The 27,108-nt window shown below is 44.9% G+C and overlaps 1 protein-coding gene across 2 annotated transcripts in view; it reads right to left on the bottom strand.

Moving 5' to 3' along the window:
* Positions 1 to 25,779, bottom strand: part of amot (angiomotin) — a 66,217-nt gene extending 40,438 nt beyond the window's left edge. For both annotated transcript variants that reach the window (XM_041801917.1, XM_041801918.1), the window contains exon 1: positions 25,532 to 25,779. The gene's annotated coding sequence lies outside the window, so the exon portion shown is untranslated. The remainder of the gene's footprint in view (positions 1 to 25,531) is intronic.
* Between the last annotated feature and the right edge of the window lie 1,329 nt (positions 25,780 to 27,108).

Genomic DNA, 27,108 nt, shown 5'->3' with positions numbered 1-27,108 from the left:
TATGTTATTCCTATGTTTTTCCCATGTTATTCCAATGTTATTCCCATGTTATTCCTATGTTATTCCCATGTTGTTCCCATGTTATTCCTATGTTGTTCCCCTGTTATTCCCATGTTATTCCCATGTTATTCCTATGTTATTCCGATGCTATTCCCATGTTATTCTCATGTTGTTCCCCTGTTATTCCCATGTTATCCTATGTTATTCTATGTTATTCCCATGTTGTTCCTATGTTATTCCGATGCTATTCCCATGTTATGCTACGTTATGCTATGTTATTCCCATGTTGTTGCCCTGTTATTTCCATGTTATTCCCATGTTATTCCTATGTTATTCCGATGCTATTCCCATGTTATTCCCATGTTGTTCCTATGTTATTCCCATGTTATTTCATGTTATTCCCATGTTTTTCCTGTTATTCCCATGTTATTCCCATGTTGTTCCCATGTTATTCCCATGTTGTTCCCATGTTATTCCCATGTTATTTCCATGTTATTCCTGTTATTCCCATGTCATTCCCATGTTGTTCCCATGTTATTTCATGTTATTCCCATGTTGTTCCCCTGTTATTCCCATGTTATTCTCATGTTTTACCAATGTTATTCCCATGTTGTTCCCATGTTATTCCCATGTTATTCCCATGTTATTCCTGTTATTCCCATGTCATTCCCATGTTGTTCCCATGTTATTTCATGTTATTCCCATGTTGTTCCCCTGTTATTCCCATGTTTTTTTTTATGTTATTTCCATGTTATTCCCATGCTGTTCCCATGTTATTTCATGTTATTCCCATGTTGTTCCCCTGTTATTCCCATGTTATTTCCATGTTATTCCTGTTATTCCCATGTCATTCCCATGTTGTTCCCATGTTATTTCATGTTATTCCCATGTTGTTCCCCTGTTATTCCCATGTTATTCTCATGTTTTACCAATGTTATTCCCATGTTGTTCCCATGTTATTCCCATGTTATTCCCATGTCATTCCCATGTTATTTCATGTTATTCCCATGTTGTTCCCCTGTTATTCCCATGTTTTTTTTATGTTATTCCCATGTTATTCCCATGCTGTTCCCGTGTTTTCCTGACTTTCATTTTTCCTAGTGTCCTTGCTTGTATCTCTTTTTTTTTGTCGTTATCCCGCTCCTTCCTTTGGAGTTTGTTTTCTGGTCTCTCAGGGTCCTAACTCATTTCCTATTGTCCTAGTGTTCTTCCTTTTTTACAGCCTTGTTTCCTTGCTCCCTAGGTTGTGTCTTTGTCTTTCCTAGCTTGTGTCTTTGAGTCCTTTGTCTTCTTATCTTGTTCCCTGACTCCCACGAGTCTTTGAGAACATCATGGCTCTCAAAACCAGGATTCATCTGGCCCACTGGGCAAATTCACTTCCAAATGTAAAACGATGGAGCTCTGCCCTGGATAATAAGTCCTGAAACTCTAACAGGGTCTTCACATGAGTTTTATCCTCTAACTAAAACTGATGTGTTTGTTAACTCTGGACCATAAGGACAGTGGCATTATTCTGATTAAATGTAGCAGAGGTCAGAGGTCAGAGATGTGGGCATGTCCTGTCTCTGATTGGTCATATCATGTCTGATAAACCCTTGAAGACCATCATTAGTCCTTCAGACTGGACCCTCTAGACCATGGCTCTCAAACTCGCGACCTGCGGGAAAATATTTTGCGCCCCACCCACCTGACATCAAAGTGTAGTGTTGGTGTGGACCGCGTCTTTTATGCACACACACTCCAGCCTCAGTTAGAAAAATCCACCAGTTTCTGCTGCCGTCAACAAGACTGCAGCTTTAAAGCAACCAAAGGCTCAGTTCATATCATAGCCATAATCAGCATGGAGAGGTAAGAACAAGAATTTAAAACAGGTGCCCTAATGCCCAAACACATTTAATGAACAGCTGAAAAAACACGCTCTTCTGATGTCGTCAGAATTAACAATCTTCCGGTTTTATGGTTGAGGGCCAAGGCATCAATGAGTTCTGCTTGGTCCAGGTCTGGGTTCTGTCTGAGTTTAGTGCCAGCAGTACCTGGGTGCTGGTCTGAGAGTCTCCGCTGTTGGTCCTCAACTTGTTCTTTAACCGAGCAGACATTACAACCAACTGATGTGACAGGAAGGTCAGAGGTCAGGAGTTTAAAGAAGTCTATAAAGACTCAGAGATATAGATAGGAGTTTAAAGAAGTCTATAGACTCAGAGATATAGATAGGAGTTTAAAGAAGTCTATAGACTCAGAGATATAGATAGGAGTTTAAAGAAGTCTATAGACTCAGAGATATAGATAGGAGTTTAAAGAAGTCTATAGACTCAGAGATATAGATAGGAGTTTGATAGACTCAGAGATATAGATAGGAGTTTAAAGAAGTCTATAGACTTAGAGATATAGATAGGAGTTTAAAGAAGTCTATAGACTCAGAGATATAGATAGGAGTTTAAAGAAGTCTATAGACTCAGAGATATAGATAGGAGTTTAGTCTATAAAGACTCAGAGATATAGATAGGAGTTTAAAGAAGTCTATAGACTCAGAGATATAGATAGGAGTTTAAAGAAGTCTATAGACTCAGAGATATAGATAGGAGTTTAAAGAAGTCTATAGACTCAGAGATATAGATAGGAGTTTAAAGAAGTCTATAGACTCAGAGATATAGATAGGAGTTTAAAGAAGTCTATAGACTCAGAGATATAGATAGGAGTTTAAAGAAGTCTATAGACTCAGAGATATAGATAGGAGTTTAAAGAAGTCTATAGACTCAGAGATATAGATAGGAGTTTAAAGAAGTCTATAGACTCAGAGATATAGATAGGAGTTTAAAGAAGTCTATAGACTCAGAGATATAGATAGGAGTTTAAAGAAGTCTATAGACTCAGAGATATAGATAGGAGTTTAAAGAAGTCTATAGACTCAGAGATATAGATAGGAGTTTAAAGAAGTCTATAGACTCAGAGATATAGATAGGAGTTTAAAGAAGTCTATAGACTCAGAGATATAGATAGGAGTTTAAAGAAGTCTATAGACTCAGAGATATAGATAGGAGTTTAAAGAAGTCTATAGACTCAGAGATATAGATAGGAGTTTAAAGAAGTCTATAGACTCAGAGATATAGATAGGAGTTTAAAGAAGTCTATAGACTCAGAGATATAGATAGGAGTTTAAAGAAGTCTATAGACTCAGAGATATAGATAGGAGTTTAAAGAAGTCTATAGACTCAGAGATATAGATAGGAGTTTAAAGAAGTCTATAGACTCAGAGATATAGATAGGAGTTTAAAGAAGTCTATAGACTCAGAGATATAGATAGGAGTTTAAAGAAGTCTATAGACTCAGAGATATAGATAGGAGTTTAAAGAAGTCTATAGACTCAGAGATATAGATAGGAGTTTAAAGAAGTCTATAGACTCAGAGATATAGATAGGAGTTTAAAGAAGTCTATAAAGACTCAGAGATATAGATAGGAGTTTAAAGAAGTCTATAGACTCAGAGATATAGATAGGAGTTTAAAGAAGTCTATAGACTCAGAGATATAGATAGGAGTTTAAAGAAGTCTATAGACTCAGAGATATAGATAGGAGTTTAAAGAAGTCTATAGACTCAGAGATATAGATAGGAGTTTAAAGAAGTCTATAGACTCAGAGATATAGATAGGAGTTTAAAGAAGTCTATAGACTCAGAGATATAGATAGGAGTTTAAAGAAGTCTATAGACTCAGAGATATAGATAGGAGTTTAAAGAAGTCTATAGACTCAGAGATATAGATAGGAGTTTAAAGAAGTCTATAGACTCAGAGATATAGATAGGAGTTTAAAGAAGTCTATAGACTCAGAGATATAGATAGGAGTTTAAAGAAGTCTATAGACTCAGAGATATAGATAGGAGTTTAAAGAAGTCTATAGACTCAGAGATATAGATAGGAGTTTAAAGAAGTCTATAGACTCAGAGATATAGATAGGAGTTTAAAGAAGTCTATAGACTCAGAGATATAGATAGGAGTTTAAAGAAGTCTATAGACTCAGAGATATAGATAGGAGTTTAAAGAAGTCTATAGACTCAGAGATATAGATAGGAGTTTAAAGAAGTCTATAGACTCAGAGATATAGATAGGAGTTTAAAGAAGTCTATAGACTCAGAGATATAGATAGGAGTTTAAAGAAGTCTATAGACTCAGAGATATAGATAGGAGTTTAAAGAAGTCTATAGACTCAGAGATATAGATAGGAGTTTAAAGAAGTCTATAGACTCAGAGATATAGATAGGAGTTTAAAGAAGTCTATAGACTCAGAGATATAGATAGGAGTTTAAAGAAGTCTATAGACTCAGAGATATAGATAGGAGTTTAAAGAAGTCTATAGACTCAGAGATATAGATAGGAGTTTAAAGAAGTCTATAGACTCAGAGATATAGATAGGAGTTTAAAGAAGTCTATAGACTCAGAGATATAGATAGGAGTTTAAAGAAGTCTATAGACTCAGAGATATAGATAGGAGTTTAAAGAAGTCTATAGACTCAGAGATATAGATAGGAGTTTAAAGAAGTCTATAGACTCAGAGATATAGATAGGAGTTTAAAGAAGTCTATAGACTCAGAGATATAGATAGGAGTTTAAAGAAGTCTATAGACTCAGAGATATAGATAGGAGTTTAAAGAAGTCTATAGACTCAGAGATATAGATAGGAGTTTAAAGAAGTCTATAGACTCAGAGATATAGATAGGAGTTTAAAGAAGTCTATAGACTCAGAGATATAGATAGGAGTTTAAAGAAGTCTATAGACTCAGAGATATAGATAGGAGTTTAAAGAAGTCTATAGACTCAGAGATATAGATAGGAGTTTAAAGAAGTCTATAGACTCAGAGATATAGATAGGAGTTTAAATAAGTCTATAGACTCAGAGATATAGATAGGAGTTTAAAGAAGTCTATAGACTCAGAGATATAGATAGGAGTTTAAAGAAGTCTATAGACTCAGAGATATAGATAGGAGTTTAAAGAAGTCTATAGACTCAGAGATATAGATAGGAGTTTAAAGAAGTCTATAGACTCAGAGATATAGATAGGAGTTTAAAGAAGTCTATAGACTCAGAGATATAGATAGGAGTTTAAATAAGTCTATAGACTCAGAGATATAGATAGGAGTTTAAGACGTCTATAGACTCAGAGATATAGATAGGAGTTTAAAGAAGTCTATAGACTCAGAGATATAGATAGGAGTTTAAGACGTCTATAGACTCAGAGATATAGATAGGAGTTTAAAGAAGTCTATAGACTCAGAGATATAGATAGGAGTTTAAAGAAGTCTATAGACTCAGAGATATAGATAGGAGTTTAAAGAAGTCTATAGACTCAGAGATATAGATAGGAGTTTAAAGAAGTCTATAGACTCAGAGATATAGATAGGAGTTTAAAGAAGTCTATAGACTCAGAGATATAGATAGGAGTTTAAAGAAGTCTATAGACTCAGAGATATAGATAGGAGTTTAAAGAAGTCTATAGACTCAGAGATATAGATAGGAGTTTAAAGAAGTCTATAGACTCAGAGATATAGATAGGAGTTTAAAGAAGTCTATAGACTCAGAGATATAGATAGGAGTTTAAAGAAGTCTATAGACTCAGAGATATAGATAGGAGTTTAAAGAAGTCTATAGACTCAGAGATATAGATAGGAGTTTAAAGAAGTCTATAGACTCAGAGATATAGATAGGAGTTTAAAGAAGTCTATAGACTCAGAGATATAGATAGGAGTTTAAAGAAGTCTATAGACTCAGAGATATAGATAGGAGTTTAAAGAAGTCTATAGACTCAGAGATATAGATAGGAGTTTAAAGAAGTCTATAGACTCAGAGATATAGATAGGAGTTTAAAGAAGTCTATAGACTCAGAGATATAGATAGGAGTTTAAAGAAGTCTATAGACTCAGAGATATAGATAGGAGTTTAAAGAAGTCTATAGACTCAGAGATATAGATAGGAGTTTAAAGAAGTCTATAGACTCAGAGATATAGATAGGAGTTTAAAGAAGTCTATAGACTCAGAGATATAGATAGGAGTTTAAAGAAGTCTATAGACTCAGAGATATAGATAGGAGTTTAAAGAAGTCTATAGACTCAGAGATATAGATAGGAGTTTAAAGAAGTCTATAGACTCAGAGATATAGATAGGAGTTTAAAGAAGTCTATAGACTCAGAGATATAGATAGGAGTTTAAAGAAGTCTATAGACTCAGAGATATAGATAGGAGTTTAAAGAAGTCTATAGACTCAGAGATATAGATAGGAGTTTAAAGAAGTCTATAGACTCAGAGATATAGATAGGAGTTTAAAGAAGTCTATAGACTCAGAGATATAGATAGGAGTTTAAAGAAGTCTATAGACTCAGAGATATAGATAGGAGTTTAAAGAAGTCTATAGACTCAGAGATATAGATAGGAGTTTAAAGAAGTCTATAGACTCAGAGATATAGATAGGAGTTTAAAGAAGTCTATAGACTCAGAGATATAGATAGGAGTTTAAAGAAGTCTATAGACTCAGAGATATAGATAGGAGTTTAAAGAAGTCTATAGACTCAGAGATATAGATAGGAGTTTAAAGAAGTCTATAGACTCAGAGATATAGATAGGAGTTTAAAGAAGTCTATAGACTCAGAGATATAGATAGGAGTTTAAATAAGTCTATAGACTCAGAGATATAGATAGGAGTTTAAATAAGTCTATAGACTCAGAGATATAGATAGGAGTTTAAAGAAGTCTATAGACTCAGAGATATAGATAGGAGTTTAAAGAAGTCTATAAAGACTCAGAGATATAGATAGGAGTTTAAAGAAGTCCATAGACTCAGAGATATAGATAGGAGTTTAAAGAAGTCTATAGACTCAGAGATATAGATAGGAGTTTAAAGAAGTCTATAGACTCAGAGATATAGATAGGAGTTTAAAGAAGTCTATAGACTCAGAGATATAGATAGGAGTTTAAAGAAGTCTATAGACTCAGAGATATAGATAGGAGTTTAAATAAGTCTATAGACTCAGAGATATAGATAGGAGTTTAAATAAGTCTATAGACCCAGAGATATAGATAGGAGTTTAAAGAAGTCTATAGACTCAGAGATATAGATAGGAGTTTAAGACGTCTATAGACTCAGAGATATAGATAAAAGTTTAAGACGTCTATAGACTCAGAGATATAGATAGGAGTTTAAGACGTCTATAGACTCAGAGATATAGATAGGAGTTTAAAGAAGTCTATAGACTCAGAGATATAGATAGGAGTTTAAAGAAGTCTATAGACTCAGAGATACAGATAGGAGTTTAAAGAAGTCTATAGACTCAGAGATATAGATAGGAGTTTAAAGAAGTCTATAGACTCAGAGATATAGATAGGAGTTTAAAGAAGTCTATAGACTCAGAGATATAGATAGGAGTTTAAAGAAGTCTATAAACTCAGAGATATAGATAGGAGTTTAAAGAAGTCTATAGACTCAGAGATATAGATAGGAGTTTAAAGAAGTCTATAGACTCAGAGATATAGATAGGAGTTTAAAGAAGTCTATAGACTCAGAGATATAGATAGGAGTTTAAAGAAGTCTATAGACTCAGAGATATAGATAGGAGTTTAAAGAAGTCTATAGACTCAGAGATATAGATAGGAGTTTAAAGAAGTCTATAGACTCAGAGATATAGATAGGAGTTTAAAGAAGTCTATAGACTCAGAGATATAGATAGGAGTTTAAATAAGTCTATAGACTCAGAGATATAGATAGGAGTTTAAGACGTCTATAGACTCAGAGATATAGATAGGAGTTTAAATAAGTCTATAGACCCAGAGATATAGATAGGAGTTTAAAGAAGTCTATAGACTCAGAGATATAGATAGGAGTTTAAGACGTCTATAGACTTAGAGATATAGATAGGAGTTTAAAGAAGTCTATAAAGACTCAGAGATATAGATAGGAGTTTAAAGAAGTCTATAGACTCAGAGATATAGATAGGAGTTTAAAGAAGTCTATAGACTTAGAGATATAGATAGGAGTTTAAGACGTCTATAGACTTAGAGATATAGATAGGAGTTTAAAGAAGTCTATAAAGACTCAGAGATATAGATAGGAGTTTAAAGAAGTCTATAGACTCAGAGATATAGATAGGAGTTTAAAGAAGTCTATAGACTCAGAGATATAGATAGGAGTTTAAGACGTCTATAGACTTAGAGATATAGATAGGAGTTTAAAGAAGTCTATAAAGACTCAGAGATATAGATAGGAGTTTAAAGAAGTCTATAGACTCAGAGATATAGATAGGAGTTTAAAGAAGTCTATAGACTCAGAGATATAGATAGGAGTTTAAAGAAGTCTATAGACTCAGAGATATAGATAGGAGTTTAAAGAAGTCTATAGACTCAGAGATATAGATAGGAGTTTAAAGAAGTCTATAGACTTAGAGATATAGATAGGAGTTTAAAGAAGTCTATAAAGACTCAGAGATATAGATAGGAGTTTAAAGAAGTCTATAGACTCAGAGATATAGATAGGAGTTTAAAGAAGTCTATAAAGACTCAGAGATATAGATAGGAGTTTAAAGAAGTCCATAGACTCAGAGATATAGATAGGAGTTTAAAGAAGTCTATAGACTCAGAGATATAGATAGGAGTTTAAAGAAGTCTATAGACTCAGAGATATAGATAGGAGTTTAAAGAAGTCTATAAAGACTCAGAGATATAGATAGGAGTTTAAAGAAGTCTATAGACTCAGAGATATAGATAGGAGTTTAAAGAAGTCTATAAAGACTCAGAGATATAGATAGGAGTTTAAATAAGTCTATAGACCCAGAGATATAGATAGGAGTTTAAAGAAGTCTATAGACTCAGAGATATAGATAGGAGTTTAAGACGTCTATAGACTCAGAGATATAGATAGGAGTTTAAATAAGTCTATAGACCCAGAGATATAGATAGGAGTTTAAAGAAGTCTATAGACTCAGAGATATAGATAGGAGTTTAAGACGTCTATAGACTCAGAGATATAGATAGGAGTTTAAGACGTCTATAGACTCAGAGATATAGATAGGAGTTTAAAGAAGTCTATAGACTCAGAGATATAGATAGGAGTTTAAGACGTCTATAGACTCAGAGATATAGATAGGAGTTTAAAGAAGTCTATAGACTCAGAGATATAGATAGGAGTTTAAAGAAGTCTATAGACTCAGAGATATAGATAGGAGTTTAAAGAAGTCTATAGACTCAGAGATATAGATAGGAGTTTAAGACGTCTATAGACTCAGAGATATAGATAGGAGTTTAAAGAAGTCTATAGACTCAGAGATATAGATAGGAGTTTAAAGAAGTCTATAGACTCAGAGATATAGATAGGAGTTTAAGACGTCTATAGACTCAGAGATATAGATAGGAGTTTAAAGAAGTCTATAGACTCAGAGATATAGATAGGAGTTTAAAGAAGTCTATAGACTCAGAGATATAGATAGGAGTTTAAAGAAGTCTATAGACTCAGAGATATAGATAGGAGTTTAAAGAAGTCTATAGACTCAGAGATATAGATAGGAGTTTAAAGAAGTCTATAGACTCAGAGATATAGATAGGAGTTTAAAGAAGTCTATAGACTCAGAGATATAGATAGGAGTTTAAAGAAGTCTATAGACTCAGAGATATAGATAGGAGTTTAAGACGTCTATAGACTCAGAGATATAGATAGGAGTTTAAAGAAGTCTATAGACTCAGAGATATAGATAGGAGTTTAAAGAAGTCTATAGACTCAGAGATATAGATAGGAGTTTAAGACGTCTATAGACTCAGAGATATAGATAGGAGTTTAAGACGTCTATAGACTCAGAGATATAGATAGGAGTTTAAAGAAGTCTATAGACTTAGAGATATAGATAGGAGTTTAAAGAAGTCTATAGACTCAGAGATATAGATAGGAGTTTAAAGAAGTCTATAGACTCAGAGATATAGATAGGAGTTTAAAGAAGTCTATAGACTCAGAGATATAGATAGGAGTTTAAAGAAGTCTATAGACTCAGAGATATAGATAGGAGTTTAAAGAAGTCTATAGACTCAGAGATATAGATAGGAGTTTAAAGAAGTCTATAAAGGCATCCAGAGGTTGTTGCCCTGTAAACCAGTTTCTTCTCCTGACTGGGATTAAAACAGCAGCTCTCAGGATGAAAAATGTTGTCTCTGCATAAACGTCCGTCAGCCACAAACTCAAACATGGTATCTGGCCTTGGTGAGTGACTCAGTTCAATCTCCTGACTGATTTAATCCCTCAGTATAATAACCTAGAATGTCAAACTAATATGAACTTATTTTATTTACATATGTTTTAATTTTATGTCAACAAGAAGTGAGATTATGGTCTTGATTACTGAAGTTTATGGTTTTAAATCCTGTGGGTTGTTTAACTCCAGGTCTCGTCAAACAGTAAAAATCCCCTCCAACCATAAAAACAAAAGTTTAGAACATTAATCCTGTTTTATGACATGAGCGGTCGGCATGTTTAGTGTTGGTGCAGCGCTAAAATACACACAGAGATGCTCCAGTTCATGACGCGTGCAGAGATGTCAGGAAGATTCAGACTCTCTCTTGAATGAATATTTAATATTCCAGTCCAGTAAATTCATCATCAGTGATTCTAAAAACGCTCAAATCTGTAAAAACTGTCAGATGTTACAAGGGCAGCATATTTTTGCCTGACCTGTCTAGATTACCTGCAGGTAAATTCTCTTTCTAAAGTAGCTAATTAACCCTTTAGTGTGCAGACATGCAGCACTCATTAAATGGTAGCTGCATCTAATATTGACCATTTCTCTCCAAGCATTACAGCAGCTCATATATCAGCCTTTGCTCCTATTGATATTGCTAAAAAATTGTGCGGCCCAGAGGACGTCTCATTGGAGTAAACCGGCCCCCTACCCTGAATGAGTGAGAGCCCTGTTCTAGCCTCTTCTTCTGGTCCATGTCTAAGTGGCCACAGGTTTCCTCTGAACCACCGTGCAGCCTCATCCTGATGAGAAACATAAACCTGAAGTCACCAAACATGCGTGTGGCTCAGTCTTAGGACAAGTTTCTACACGTTTTTCACACAACCACATTCTTCAGTCATCACTCATTCATCACTGGCTCCTCTGGATGGCTCCGCTTTGATACTCAGACTTTTTTACCGTCTAAAGTTTACTTTTAGGAATAAAAGGAGGACACAGTCAAAACCGTATGTGAGAGAGAAATTCTTAAAAAAAGAAGAAACGGAGCTAGGAATTAAAAATAACACCAGCAGCAGAGAAACTTCAGGCTCTTCTGTTTGAAACTTTAAGACTTTGTTGATCTTTGACATCTTTGTTCCATGAAACTGAGTTTAGCTTCAGTCCTGGTATTTTCTCACTAATCTGGCTGAAATGTTTGGATTCCTACCTGTGAGGCGTTCCTCAGAAATCCCTGTAGCTGCTGCTCTGACAGACTCACTTTAACTGACACCTCTGCCCCCGTCCCAGGGCGACAGGTGGGGCAGGCAGGGAGAGACAGGTGGATCTGGAGACCGTTCAGGACTGAGCCACTCCTTCATACCTGTGTGCTGGTGTAACTACCAGCATTCACTCTGCCAACCGTCCAATCAGAAGAGACTGTCTCTGAGGGACGCCATCACATTCGCCTCATTTTCTCCCTGACCCAAAAAACAAAGTCTGGTTCTCCCTGCAGGGGTTCTCCGAGGTTCTCTTTGTGAGGAGACTGGAAGTGATCTGAGACATGAAGGAACATGAATCTGTGTTTTCCCACATCCTCACAGCTGATTCATCATTAAAGCTGCATTCACACCTCTCACTGTTGCTGCCTTCTGATTCAGATGATGACATCGTTTGTTGTTTCTCTGTCTAGTCGAATTCACTCAGGGTCTATCGGGTCAGAGGTCACTGGGTGGTTCAGAACTCGGACTAAGGGTCATGGTACAGGTTCAGTTTACTGGAACAAAGTCCTGAATATGAATATAATATTATAATATTTATACGTTTCCCTCGTTAATGACGTAAAGCTGAGGGTTAGATGCTCTAATGAAGACTGACGCAGAGATTCAGACCAGAACATTCCTCCACAGCCATGAGAAAGACTCCTCTCCAGTTATCACAGACGCTTGACTTCAGTTACCGCTGCCAAGGCTGGAACAACCAGTTATTGGGTTCAGGGGAGAATACTTTATCACACAGGCCCAGATAAGTTTGGATTTGTATTCCCTTAATACATAAAATCATGGTTTAGAAACTGCAGTTTCTATTTACTCTTTGTGAGATATTAAAACTGGTTCGATGATCCGGAACATTGAAGTGTGATAAATATGCCAAAAATCAGGAATCAGAGAGGGGGAAACTTTTCCACTGTAGACACGGAGAGTTCTCCTGACCTGGAAGAACTGACAGACTAATGATGGACGCATCGACCTCCACTTAACTACAACACACTGCTGGGATCGGTCTCCTTTTGTCTAGACCTGAACAAAGGTTAGGAGCAGCAGAGTTTCAAACCGTAGAAGAATGGTCTTTTAGATCAAAAATCAAAGCTTATGTAACGTGGTCGTTCCTGTTATGCAATCATCAGACGCTGAGGAAGTTCTCGGACTTTTCAGAAAACATCATCTGCTGCTCAGCTGACAGACTGGTGTGTGTGTGTGTGTTTTTAAAGCCTGTGTGAGGGGATGGTTGTGACCACACATACTAGCTGCATAGGCTGATTATATAGAACTGAGCTACATCTGTAGGGTCACCTGCACATCATGGATGTATGAGGGAGGACGGGGGTTAGGGTTAGGGCCCAAACCCCCAGACCCCCCCAGGGGCCCAGTTCTAACCAGAAGTGGAAGAGTACACCTCCATTGACCCTGGTTAAAAGTAACATTACTGGTTATAAAAATACTCAAGTAAAAGTAAAAAGTATTTACTGAAAAGTTGACTTTAAGTCAGTGATCCTCAACGTCTAAGAAACCTTAGAACAGTCACAGTCACGTGAATCCATCTGTTTCCCACGCTTGGCTTTAATCGTCAACCTTTATTTTTCCTCTGTATATTTTCATTGCATTTTCTTGCATTTTTTTGCCACTTTGAATCCATTTTTACTGCTTTAAGGCTACTTTTGTCACTTCTTCTTGTGCATTTTTGCCACTTTTTTCCAGGTTTTGCCCCTTTGTTTGAGCAGGGTTGAGTAACACCGTTTATATTGTGTGTTATTCCACATGTATCTGTGAGGTTTACCTTTGTTATTTATGGCTCTAGAGCGCCCTCCCCTGGCCTTTCTACACTGTGACAGTTTCTAAGAGGCATGCTGAGCTGGGCTGGAGATGAGTGCATGAACAATGCTGATGCAATCACATAACCCCATGTAGACAGTGATTATTAAAGTATTTACAAAAAAAGCTGCAGAAAGGCCTTGAAGATTGTAACAGAGCCACCACTGACCTTTGGGCAATCTTCATTCTCTAACAGGATTCTGATCATTTGTATATTAGTCAGTTATTTTGAAAGCACTAATGTAGAAATTGCAGGTTTGGTATTGTTCATGCTGCTTCAATTTAAATGTTTGAGCTGAGAATGAAACACGTCAGAGCTCACACTGTTGTCGTCATTTCCTCGATAACGAAGCAAGCACACTCATGATGAGACTGCCAGAAAAACTACAGATTTATATCCATTAAACATGAACTACAACAGAGACACAGCTCTGATTATTAGAGAGAATATAACAGAAAAACTACAGATTTATATCCATTAAACATGAACTACAACAGAGACACAGCTCTGATTATTAGAGAGAATATAACAGAAAAACTACAGATTTATAACCATTAAACATGAACTACAACAGAGACACAGCTCTGATTATTAGAGAGAATATAACAGAAAAACTACAGATTTATATCCATTAAACATGAACTACAACAGAGACACAGCTCTGATTATTAGAGAGAATATAACAGAAAAACTACAGATTTATAACCATTAAACATGAACTACAACAGAGACACAGCTCTGATTATTAGAGAGAATATAACAGAAAAACTACAGATTTATATCCATTAAACATGAACAGTAAAAACAATTAGACAAAAAGAAAAGCATGAGTTTTCATATCATATGATCAATTTTGCATAATTACAACTTCAATCTATTATTTAGACTTGTTGTATTTTGACATTTTTACCTTTATTATTTTGACTTTTTGTCTGATATTTTGACCTTTCCAACTTAAAATTTTGACATCATCTAATATTTTGACCTTTGCACTTTGTTTCCACCTTCATCTCATTTTGTTGACCTTTTGGGTCCACCAGTTTAAATTTTAAGTCATATTTTGTCTTAAAGACATGATTTTGACTGTCGTTTATATATTTGACTTTTAAAATCATTATTTTAACATTTAAATTTGTGTTTTGACCTTTGGAACTAATGAGTTTGACTTGTTATCTCAGATTTTGAGCCTTTTAACTCTTCATTTTGACTTTTTAATCTCAAAATCATTTCTCAACAGTGCAGCATAACTGCATTACTGCTGAAAGTGAGACTGACTGTTTGGTTAAACGCTGTTAGGCCCTCAGGTTAGACCTTAATTCAGAATCCGGCCCCGTCTGTGGCTGGGTGTGACAGCCCTGCTTTAGTCTGTGGAGGGTTGTCAGCTGGAGGGTCAGGGCCCAGAGTGGAAGCGTCCTCAGTGGGTCAGTGTGTGCCTGTGTGGCTCTAAACCTGGACTGCTGTCTGCTCGTCCTCCAGATAATAAAGCTGGATGAGAACATGTAGAACAGCGTCAGATCAACAGTGGCCTGTGTCTACTCCCACAGTTCCCAGAAGGATCTGTTTTCCCCTGTTTCTGTTCCGTCTCCTGATTGGTTCATCTGTCATGAAGGAGTCCAACATTTCTGAGAGACTGGGGTCATGATTCCGATCACGAGGAGGTCAGAACTGTGGAGAACCACTAGCTTCTGGTACCCCCCCCCCCCCCATTTCAGTGTAAACACCGGGATAAATTCTGAGATTAAGCAGATTACAGCTCATAACAGTGTGCACATTCACATTCTCAGAGAAAGCTGCTGAATTTCATCAGCCGTGACACAATGACCCCCCCCATCCCCCAACCCCCAACCCTGGCCTAAATTAAAGCAAACAGAAGAAGCTGAAGTCTGAGGACCTTAGTAGAGCTCAGTCTGGGTCTAACGTCCCTGCAGACAGACCTGGGTCTGGGTCTTATGCCCTGCAGACAGACCTTGGTCTGGGTCTAACATCCCTGCAGACCTGGGTCTGGGTCTAACTTCCCTTCAGACAGACCTGGGTCTGGCTCTAACATCCCTGCAAACCTGGGTCTGGGTCTAACGTCCCTGCAGACAGACCTGGGTCTGGGTCGAACGTCTCTGCAGCAAGAACCTGGGTCTAACATCCCTTCAGACAGACCTGGGTTTGGTTCTTACGTCCCTGCAGACCTGGGTCTGGGTCTAACGTCCCTGCAGACCTGGGTCCAGGACTAACGTAACTGCAGAGAGACCTGGGTCTTGGTCTAACGTCCCTGCAGACCTGGGTCTGGGTCTAATCCCTGCAGACAGACCTGGGTCTTGGTCTAACATCCCTGCAGACCTCGGTCTGGGTCTTATGCCCTGCAGACAGACCTGGGTCTTGGTCTAACATCCCTGCAGACCTGGGTCTGGGTCTTATGCCCTGCAGACAGACCTGGGTCTTGGTCTAACATCCCTGCAGACCTGGGTTTGGGTCTTATGCCCTGCAGACAGACCTGGGTCTTGGTCTAACGTCCCTGCAGACCTGGGTCTGGGTCTTATGCCCTGCAGACAGACCTGGGTCTTGGTCTAACGTCCCTGCAGACCTCGGTCTGGGTCTTATGCCCTGCAGACAGACCTGGGTCTTGGTCTAACATCCCTGCAGACCTGGGTCTGGGTCTTATGCCCTGCAGACAGACCTGGTTCTGGGTCTAAAGTCCCTGCAGACCTCGGCCTTGGTCTGGGTCTAATGCCCTGCAGACAGACCTGGGTCTGGGTCTAACATCCCTGCAGAAAGACCTGGGTTTGGGTCTAACGTCCCTGCAGACCTGGGTCTGGGTCTAACGTCCCTGCAGACTTGGGTCCAGGACTAACGTCCCTGCAGAGAGACCTGGGTCTGTGTCTAACGTCCCTGCAGACAGACCTGGGTCTGGGTCTAAAGCCCCTGCAGACCTCGGCCTTGGTCTAACGTCCCTGCAGACAGACCTGGGTCTGGGTCTTATGCCCTGCAGACAGACCTTGGTCTGGGTCTAACATCCCTGCAGACCTGGGTCTGGGTCTAACTTCCCTTCAGACAGACCTGGGTCTGGCTCTAACGTCCCTGCAAACCTGGGTCTGGGTCTAACGTCCCTGCAGACAGACCTGGGTCTGGCTCTGACGTCCGTGCAGACCTCGATCTGGGTCGAACATTCCTGCAGACCTGGGTCTGGGTCTTATGCCCTGCAGACAGACCTGGGTCTAGGTCTAACGTCCCTGCAAACCTGGGTCTGGGTCTAACATCCCTGCAGACAGACCTGGGTTTGGTTCTTACGTCCCTGCAGACCTGGGTCTGGGTCTAACGTCCCTGCAGACCTGGGTCCAGGACTAACGTCACTGCAGAGAGACCTGGGTCTGGGTCTTATGCCCTGCAGACAGACCTGGTTCTGGGTCTAATGCCCTGCAGACAGACCTGGGTCTGGGTCTAAAGTCCCTGCAGACCTGGGCCGTGGTCAAACATCCCTGCAGACAGAGCTTGGTCTTGGTCTAATGTCCCTGCAGACCTGGGTCTGGGTCTTATGCCCTGCAGACAGACCTGGGTCTGGGTCTAACGTCCCTGCAGACCTGGGTCTGGGTCTAAAGTCCCTGCAGACCTGGGCCGTGGTCAAACATCCCTGCAGACAGACCTGGGTCTGGGTCTTACATCCCTGCAGACAGGCCTGGGTCTGGGTCTTATGCCCTGCAGACAGACCTGGGTCTGGGACTAACGTCCCTGCAGACCTGGGTCTGGGTCTTATGCCCAGCAGACAGACCTTGGTCTGGGTCTAACGTCCCTGCAGAGCTGGGTCTGGGTCTAATGTCCCTTCAGACAGACCTGGGTCTGGGTCTAATGTCCCTTCAGACAGCCCTGGGGCTGGGTCTAACGTCCCTGCAGACTTCGGTCTTGGTCTAACGTCCCTGCAAACCTGGGTCTGGGTCTAATGTCCCTGCAGACAGACCTGAGTCTGGCTCTAATGTCCCTGCAGACCTCGGTCTGGGTCTAACGTCCCTGCAGACCTGGGTCTGGGTCTTATTCCATGCAGACAGACCTGGGTCTGGGTCTAATGTCCCTTCAGACAGCCCTGGGTCTGGGTTTAACGTCCCTGCAGACCTAGGTCTGGGTCTCAAGTCCCCATAGTCAGACCTTGGTCTGGGTCTAACGTCCCTACAGACAGACCTGGGTCTGGGTCTAACATCCCTGCAGACCTGGGTCTGGGTCCAACATCCCTGCAGACCTCAGTCTGGGTCTAACATCCCTACAGACGGACCTCGGTCTGGGTCTAACATCCCTGCAGACCTCAGTCTGGGTTTAACTTCCTTGCGGATGGACTTCAGCCTGGGTCCTACGTCCCAGCTGAGGGACCTCGGCCTGGGTCTAATGTCCCTGCACACCTGGGTCTGGGTCTAACGTCCCGGTGGACGGACCTCGGCCAGGGTCGAACGTCCCTGTGGACAGACCTCGGCTGGGGTCTAACGTCCCTGCAGACCTCAGTCTGGGTCTAATTTCCCTGCAGACAGACCTGGGTCTGGGTCTAATGTCCCTGCAGACCTGGGTCTGGGTCCAACATCCCTGCAGACCTGGGTCTGGGTCTTATGCCCTGCAGACAGACCTGGGTCTGGGTCGAACATCCCTGCAGACCTGGGTCTGGGTCTTATGCCCTGCAGACAGACCTGGGTCTGGGTCTAAAGTCCTTGCAGACCTCGGCCTTGGTCTAACGTCCCTGCAGACAGACCTGGGTCTGGGTCTAACATCCCTGCAGAAAGACCTGGGTTTGGGTCTAACGTCCCTGCAGACCTGGGTCTGGGTCTAACGTCCCTGCAGACTTGGGTCCAGGACTAACGTCCCTGCAGAGAGACCTGGGTCTGTGTCTAACGTCCCTGCAGACCTGGGTCTGGGTCTTATGCCCTGCAGACAGACCTTGGTCTGGGTCTAACATCCCTGCAGACCTGGGTCTGGGTCTAACGTCCCTTCAGACAGACCTGGGTCCGGCTCTAACGTCCCTGCAAACCTGGGTCTGGGTCTAACGTCCCTGCAGACAGACCTGGGTCTGGCTCTGACGTCCCTGCAGACCTCGATCTGGGTCAAACGTCCCTGCAGACCTGGGTCTGGGTCTTATGCCCTGCAGACAGATCTGGGTCTGGGTCTAACATCCCTTCAGACAGACCTGGGTCTAGGTCTAACGTCCCTGCAAACCTGGGTCTGGGTCTAACGTCCCTGCAGACGGACCTGGGTCTGGGTCTAACGTCTCTGCAGCAAGAACCTGGGTCTAACATCCCTGCAGACAGACCTGGGTTTGGTTCTTACGTCCCTGCAGACCTGGGTCTGGGTCTAACTTCCCTGCAGACCTGGGTCCAGGACTAACGTCACTGCAGAGAGACCTGGGTCTTGGTCTAACGTCCCTGCAGACCTGGGTCTGGGTCTTATGCCCTGCAGACAGACCTGGGTCTGGGTCTAACATCCCTGCAGACCTGGGTCTGGGTCTAAAGTCCCTGCAGACCTGGGCCATGGTCAAACATCCCTGCAGACAGACCTGGGTCTGGGTCTAACATCCCTGCAGACAGGCCTTGGTTTGGTTCTTATGTCCCTGCAGACCTGGGTCTGGGACTAACGTCCCTGCAGACCTGGGTCTGGGTCTTATGCCCTGCAGACAGACCTGGGGCTGGGTATAACGTCCCTGCAGACTTCGGTCTGGGTCTAACGTCCCTGCAAACCTGGGTCTGGGTCTAACATCCCTGCAGACAGACCTGAGTCTGGCTCTAATGTCCCTGCAGACCTCGGTCTGGGTCTAACGTCCCTGCAGACCTGGGTCTGGGTCTTATTCCATGCAGACAGACCTGGGTCTGGGTCTAATGTCCCTTCAGACAGCCCTGGGTCTGGGTTTAACGTCCCTGCAGACCTAGGTCTGGGTCTCAAGTCCCCATAGTCAGACCTTGGTCTGGGTCTAAAGTCCATACAGACAGACCTGGGTCTGGGTCTAACATCCCTGCAGACCTCAGTCTGGGTCTAACGTCCCAGCAGACGGACCTCGGTCTGGGTTTAATGTCCCTGCAGACCTCGGTCTGGGTCCAACATCCCTGCAGACCTCAGTCTGGGTCTAACGTCCCAGCAGACGGACCTCGGTCTGGGTTTAATGTCCCTGCAGACCTCAGTCTGGGTTTAACTTCCCTGCGGACGGACTTCAGTCTGGGTCCTACGTCCCAGCTGAGGGACCTCGGCCTGGGTCTAATGTCCCTGCACACCTGGGTCTGGGTCTAAAGCTCCTTCATACCTTGGTCTGGGTCTAACGTCCCGGTGGACGGACCTCGGCCTGGGTCTAACGTCCCTGTGGACGTACCTCGGCCTGGGTTGAACGTCCCGGTGGACAGACCTCGGCTGGGGTCTAACGTCCCTGCAGACCTCAGTCTGGGTCTAATTTCCCTGCAGACAGACCTGGGTCTCGGTCTAACGTCCCTGTAGACCTGGGTCTGGGTCCAACATCCCTGCAGACCTGGGTCTGGGTCTTATGCCCTGCAGACAGACCTGGGTCTGGGTCTAACATCCCTGCAGACCTGGGTCTGGGTCTAATGCACTGCAGACAGACCTGAGTCTGGGTCTAAAGTCCCTGCAGACCTCGGCCTTGGTCTAACATCCCTGCAGACAGACCTGGGTCTGGGTCTAACATCCCTGCAGAAAGACCTGGGTTTGGGTCTAACGTCCCTGCAGACCTGGGTCTGGGTCTAACGTCCCTGCAGACTTGGGTCCAGGACTAACGTCCCTGCAGAGAGACCTGGGTCTGTGTCTAACGTCCCTGCAGACCTGGGTCTGGGACTTATGCCCTGCAGACAGACCTTGGTCTGGGTCTAACATCCCTGCAGACCTGGGTCTGGGTCTAATGTCCCTTCAGACAGACCTGGGTCTGGCTCTAACGTCCCTGCAAACCTGGGTCTGGGTCTAACGTCCCTGCAGACAGACCTGGGTCTGGCTCTGACGTCCCTGCAGACCTCGATCTGGGTCAAACGTCCCTGCAGACCTGGGTCTGGGTCTTATGCCCTGCAGACAGATGTGGGTCTGGGTCTAACGTCCCTGCAGACAGACCTGGGTCTAGGTCTAACGTCCCTACAAACCTGGGTCTGGGTCTAACGTCCCTGCAGACAGACCTGGGTCTGGGTCTAACATCCCTGCAGACAGACCTGGGTTTGGTTCTTACGTCCCTGCAGACCTGGGTCTGGGTCTAACTTCCCTGCAGACCTGGGTCCAGGACTAACGTCACTGCAGAGACCTGGGTCTTGGTCTAACGTCCCTGCAGACCTGGGTCTGGGTCTTATGCCCTGCAGACAGACCTGGGTCTGGGTCTAACGTCCCTGCAGACCTGGGTCTGGGTCTAACGTCCCTGCAGACCTGGGTCTGGGTCTAAAGTCCCTGCAGACCTGGGCCGTGGTCAAACATCCCTGCAGAAAGACCTGGGTCTTGGTCTAACGTCCCTGCAGACCTGGGTCTGGGTCTTATGCCCTGCAGACAGACCTGGTTCTGGGTCTAACGTCCCTGCAGACCTGGGTCTGGGTCTAAAGTCCCTGCAGACCTGGGCCGTGGTCAAACATCCCTGCAGACAGACCTGGGTCCGGGACTAACGTCCCTGCAGACCTGGGTCTGGGTCTTCTGCCTAGCAGACAGACCTTGGTCTGGGTCTAACGTCCCTACAGACAGACCTGGGTCTGGGTCTAACATCCCTGCAGACAGACCTGGGGCTGGGTCTAACGTCCCTGCAGACTTCGGTCTTGGTCTAACGTCCCTGCAAACCTGGGTCTGGGTCTAACGTCCCTGCAGACAGACCTGAGTCTGGCTCTAATGTCCCTGCAGACCTCGGTCTGGGTCTAACGTCCCTGCAGACCTGGGTCTGGGTCTTATTCCATGCAGACAGACCTGGGTCTGGGTCTAATGTCCCTTCAGACATACCTGGGTCTGGGTTCAACGTCCCTGCAGACCTAGGTCTGGGTCTCAAGTCCCCATAGTCAGACCTTGGTCTGGGTCTAACGTCCCTACAGACAGACCTGGGTCTGGGTCTAACATCCCTGCAGACCTCTTTCTAGGTCTAACGTCCCTGCAGACCTCTTTCTAGGTCTAACGTCCCTGCAGACCTTGGTCTGGGTCTAACGTCCCTGCAGAGCTGGGTCTGCGTCTAATGTCCCTTCAGACCGACCTGGGTCTGGCTCTAATGTCCCTGCAAACCTGGGTCTGGGTCTTATGCCCTGCAGACAGACCTGGGGCTGGGTATAACGTCCCTGCAGACTTCGGTCTGGGTCTAACGTCCCTGCAAACCTGGGTCTGGGTCTAACATCCCTGCAGACAGACCTGAGTCTGGCTCTAATGTCCCTGCAGACCTCGGTCTGGGTCTAACGTCCCTGCAGACCTGGGTCTGGGTCTTATTCCATGCAGACAGACCTGGGTCTGGGTCTAATGTCCCTTCAGACAGCCCTGGGTCTGGGTTTAACGTCCCTGCAGACCTAGGTCTGGGTCTCAAGTCCCCATAGTCAGACCTTGGTCTGGGTCTAAAGTCCATACAGACAGACCTGGGTCTGGGTCTAACATCCCTGCAGACCTCGGTCTGGGTCCAACATCCCTGCAGACCTCAGTCTGGGTCTAACGTCCCAGCAGACGGACCTCGGTCTGGGTTTAATGTCCCTGCAGACCTCGGTCTGGGTCCAACATCCCTGCAGACCTCAGTCTGGGTCTAACGTCCCAGCAGACGGACCTCGGTCTGGGTTTAATGTCCCTGCAGACCTCAGTCTGGGTTTAACTTCCCTGCGGACGGACTTCAGTCTGGGTCCTACGTCCCAGCTGAGGGACCTCGGCCTGGGTCTAATGTCCCTGCACACCTGGGTCTGGGTCTAAAGCTCCTTCATACCTTGGTCTGGGTCTAACGTCCCGGTGGACGGACCTCGGCCTGGGTCTAACGTCCCTGTGGACGTACCTCGGCCTGGGTTGAACGTCCCGGTGGACAGACCTCGGCTGGGGTCTAACGTCCCTGCAGACCTCAGTCTGGGTCTAATTTCCCTGCAGACAGACCTGGGTCTCGGTCTAACGTCCCTGTAGACCTGGGTCTGGGTCCAACATCCCTGCAGACCTGGGTCTGGGTCTTATGCCCTGCAGACAGACCTGGGTCTGGGTCTAACATCCCTGCAGACCTGGGTCTGGGTCTAATGCACTGCAGACAGACCTGAGTCTGGGTCTAAAGTCCCTGCAGACCTCGGCCTTGGTCTAACATCCCTGCAGACAGACCTGGGTCTGGGTCTAACATCCCTGCAGAAAGACCTGGGTTTGGGTCTAACGTCCCTGCAGACCTGGGTCTGGGTCTAACGTCCCTGCAGACTTGGGTCCAGGACTAACGTCCCTGCAGAGAGACCTGGGTCTGTGTCTAACGTCCCTGCAGACCTGGGTCTGGGACTTATGCCCTGCAGACAGACCTTGGTCTGGGTCTAACATCCCTGCAGACCTGGGTCTGGGTCTAATGTCCCTTCAGACAGACCTGGGTCTGGCTCTAACGTCCCTGCAAACCTGGGTCTGGGTCTAACGTCCCTGCAGACAGACCTGGGTCTGGCTCTGACGTCCCTGCAGACCTCGATCTGGGTCAAACGTCCCTGCAGACCTGGGTCTGGGTCTTATGCCCTGCAGACAGATGTGGGTCTGGGTCTAACGTCCCTGCAGACAGACCTGGGTCTAGGTCTAACGTCCCTACAAACCTGGGTCTGGGTCTAACGTCCCTGCAGACAGACCTGGGTCTGGGTCTAACATCCCTGCAGACAGACCTGGGTTTGGTTCTTACGTCCCTGCAGACCTGGGTCTGGGTCTAACTTCCCTGCAGACCTGGGTCCAGGACTAACGTCACTGCAGAGAGACCTGGGTCTTGGTCTAACGTCCCTGCAGACCTGGGTCTGGGTCTTATGCCCTGCAGACAGACCTGGGTCTGGGTCTAACGTCCCTGCAGACCTGGGTCTGGGTCTAACGTCCCTGCAGACCTGGGTCTGGGTCTAAAGTCCCTGCAGACCTGGGCCGTGGTCAAACATCCCTGCAGAAAGACCTGGGTCTTGGTCTAACGTCCCTGCAGACCTGGGTCTGGGTCTTATGCCCTGCAGACAGACCTGGTTCTGGGTCTAACGTCCCTGCAGACCTGGGTCTGGGTCTAAAGTCCCTGCAGACCTGGGCCGTGGTCAAACATCCCTGCAGACAGACCTGGGTCCGGGACTAACGTCCCTGCAGACCTGGGTCTGGGTCTTATGCCTAGCAGACAGACCTTGGTCTGGGTCTAACGTCCCTACAGACAGACCTGGGTCTGGGTCTAACATCCCTGCAGACAGACCTGGGGCTGGGTCTAACGTCCCTGCAGACTTCGGTCTTGGTCTAACGTCCCTGCAAACCTGGGTCTGGGTCTAACGTCCCTGCAGACAGACCTGAGTCTGGCTCTAATGTCCCTGCAGACCTCGGTCTGGGTCTAACGTCCCTGCAGACCTGGGTCTGGGTCTTATTCCATGCAGACAGACCTGGGTCTGGGTCTAATGTCCCTTCAGACATACCTGGGTCTGGGTTCAACGTCCCTGCAGACCTAGGTCTGGGTCTCAAGTCCCCATAGTCAGACCTTGGTCTGGGTCTAACGTCCCTACAGACAGACCTGGGTCTGGGTCTAACATCCCTGCAGACCTCTTTCTAGGTCTAACGTCCCTGCAGACCTCTTTCTAGGTCTAACGTCCCTGCAGACCTTGGTCTGGGTCTAACGTCCCTGCAGAGCTGGGTCTGCGTCTAATGTCCCTTCAGACCGACCTGGGTCTGGCTCTAATGTCCCTGCAAACCTGGGTCTGGGTCTAACATCCCTGCAGACAGACCTGGGGCTGGGTCTAACGTCCCTGCAGACTTCGGTCTTGGTCTAACGTCCCTGCAAACCTGGGTCTGGGTCTAACGTCCCTGCAGACAGACCTGAGTCTGGCTCTAATGTCCCTGCAAACCTGGGTCTGGGTCTAACGTCCCTGCAGACAGACCTGAGTCTGGCTCTAATGTCCCTGCAAACCTGGGTCTGGGTCTAACATCCCTGCAGACAGACCTGGGGCTGGGTCTAACGTCCCTGCAGACTTCGGTCTTGGTCTAACGTCCCTGCAAACCTGGGTCTTGGTCTAACGTCCCTGCAGACCTCGGTCTGGGTCTAACGTCCCTGCAGACCTGGGTCTGGGTCTTATTCCATGCAGACAGACCTGGGTCTGGGTCTAATGTCCCTTCAGACAGACCTGGGTCTGGGTTCAACGTCCCTGCAGACCTAGGTCTGGGTCTCAAGTCCCCATAGTCAGACCTTGGTCTGGGTCTAACGTCCCTACAGACAGACCTGGGTCTGGGTCTAACATCCCTGCAGACCTCTTTCTAGGTCTAACGTCCCTGCAGACCTTGGTCTGGGTCTAACGTCCCTGCAGACAGGAACAAAGTTGGCCTAATACAGGGCCATATTGCTTTATGTGGACTATGCAAATGCACGGGGCCCCACGAACCACTAGGGGGCCTAAAGCTGAATGTTCAGCCTCATCTGAGGAGAATGAAGATGACCTTTAACCCTGACTGCTGATGCTTGAAAATAAAAGTAGGGTAATAAGCTGCAGTGATGAGCTGTTGAAGCGTTTTTGAGGCTACATTCAGTCAGAATGGTTAAACTCCACTGTCACGCAGTGACGTTCACCAGCAGGTACTGGGGAATGACTGGGTATTTTCTGGCAGATCCATTTCCTGTTAACTGGTCACAGTAACAGGTTATTTGTCCTCAGCTAGCCTGGATGAATGCTAGTTAGAGCGACATCAGTCCTGTTCTGGATTTTAAAGTAAAAACACTCAAATGTGTTTAATTTACTGACATTTAGAGGATTTTGTCTTCCTTGTTATTAGACTTCATGTGTTTCGCTTTAATAGTAGAGGTTATCATGCATGCATCACCAGCATGTTTGTGGATCATGGATTAGGAATCTCTCCAACGTAGTTTGGCAAACTAGGGCCCCCACAAAGCTAGAACCGGCCCTGGTCTAACACCAGACACCCGGACTGGTCCACAGGCCCTCGGTCTGCCTGCTGGGTCTAAACATGTGTGTGACAGCCAGCAGCCTGTCATTGGTCTGTTCCTGATGAACACATGAAGGTAAACACATGACTCCCTGACTCCGGGACCTCCCCTGACTGTCAGCTAACCGCTTTGTCCTCCTTCTCCGCATAAATAAAGACAGACTGGACTCTAACGGCGCTAATCTCTGAGTTTCTGCTGTGTTTTAGAGCCAGACTCACCTCGGGGACGGTCTGCTGTCCTCTTTCCTGGGTTTTCTTTGGTCTGCTGCGGGTCTGAAGGCTCTCTGCAGAAGAAAAACTCCTCAAACTCTGAAAACTTTCCGCCACCGTCCGCTCCATATCCTCCCTTCAACTTTTAATCCTTCCCCCGGGAAAAGGAGCTCATGTTCGGCCACAGATCTTCTTATTTCCCCGTTAGTTTCATGTTTTACCGTAAGAAAGAAGCGGTCCAGAGCTGAGACAGGAAGTTCTCCCCCCCGCCTGGCCTGCAGAATGAGAGGAATGTCCCCCTCCCCCTCCCCCTGCTCATGGAAAATGGGAGGAAAAGTAGTTCTTTTTTTAGGGAAACCCATCCTTCTCCATTTTCCTCTTCTCCTCTGCTCACCTTTTCACCAAATGACGGTTTTTCTGACCGACAGGACTAACTCATCTTAGCTGCAATACGGCGATGGTTTCATCAGAGAATAAACTTTGGTGGTCTGTGGGAGACCCTGACCCAGAGTTTTTATCTGAGGATGAAATGATTCACAAAGGTTTGAACTAAGTTTACTGGATTCTGGTCCCGGGACTGAAGTCCACCTCATTAAACCAGAGAGACAGAGAAAGAAAGAAAGAGAGGGAGAAGACGACAAAGAGGCTTTTGTCAATCCGAAGTCTGGAAATGATGCCTTCAAGTGCTATCGGAATTTCGATATATGAAACACGTGCCAATCCCCAGGACATCAAAGAGAGTTAAGACCATGTGGTTCAGAGTCAGTAGACACCCAGACTAGACTAGATTAGATCAGGACAGACTCAGGAGCAGGACCAGCAGACACATGATGATGTTTTAGGATCAGGGTCTGAAGAAGTACAAACTTAAGTTCAGGCCTTTAAGATGTTCTTAAGTATAAAAATCTACTCAAAGATAAGGGTTCCTGAAAGTCTGAAATGTCTGAATTCTACGGAGGCAGCACAGGAAATCAAGAACCTCCCTTCATTTAGACTAACAGATGGTACTGAAGGGGGGCCGGACTAAAACCAGGCTGGTACTGTAGGGGGGCCGGACTAAAACCAGGCCGGTACGGTAGCGGGGCTGAACTAAAACCAGGCCGGTACGTTAGTGGGGCTGAACTAAAACCAGGCCGGTACGGTAGCGGGGCTGAACTAAAACCAGGCCGGTACGGTAGCGGGGGCTGAACTAAAACCAGGCCGGTACGTTAGCGGGGCTGAACTAAAACCAGGCCGGTACGGTAGCGGGGCTGAACTAAAACCAGGCCGGTACGTTAGCGGGGCTGAACTAAAACCAGCCCCCCCCCCCCCCCCCATTACACTGAGGCAAAAGTGAAGTAGTCATTTCAGAATTACACAACAAAGGCCCTCAGTAATCTGAGCAGATGTAGTCAGGGTCTCTCCATCCCTGCTGATTTCTCTGAACCTGTAAAGCAGAAGGATTTGCCAGACTCCATCTATGTCAAAGGGCAAATCCATCTCCAAAAGCTCCAGTCCACAGCGTTTGTGCCTAACTGAACACCGTTGGGGCCAATCAGCATCATCTGAGGAGAAAGAGGCGGTAGTTATGGGCGGAGTTTAGTTCT

This window comes from Cheilinus undulatus, linkage group 12 (genome assembly GCF_018320785.1).
Source record: "Cheilinus undulatus linkage group 12, ASM1832078v1, whole genome shotgun sequence".
NCBI lineage: Eukaryota > Metazoa > Chordata > Actinopteri > Labriformes > Labridae > Cheilinus > Cheilinus undulatus.
This window is presented reverse-complemented; position numbering and strand designations above follow the sequence as displayed.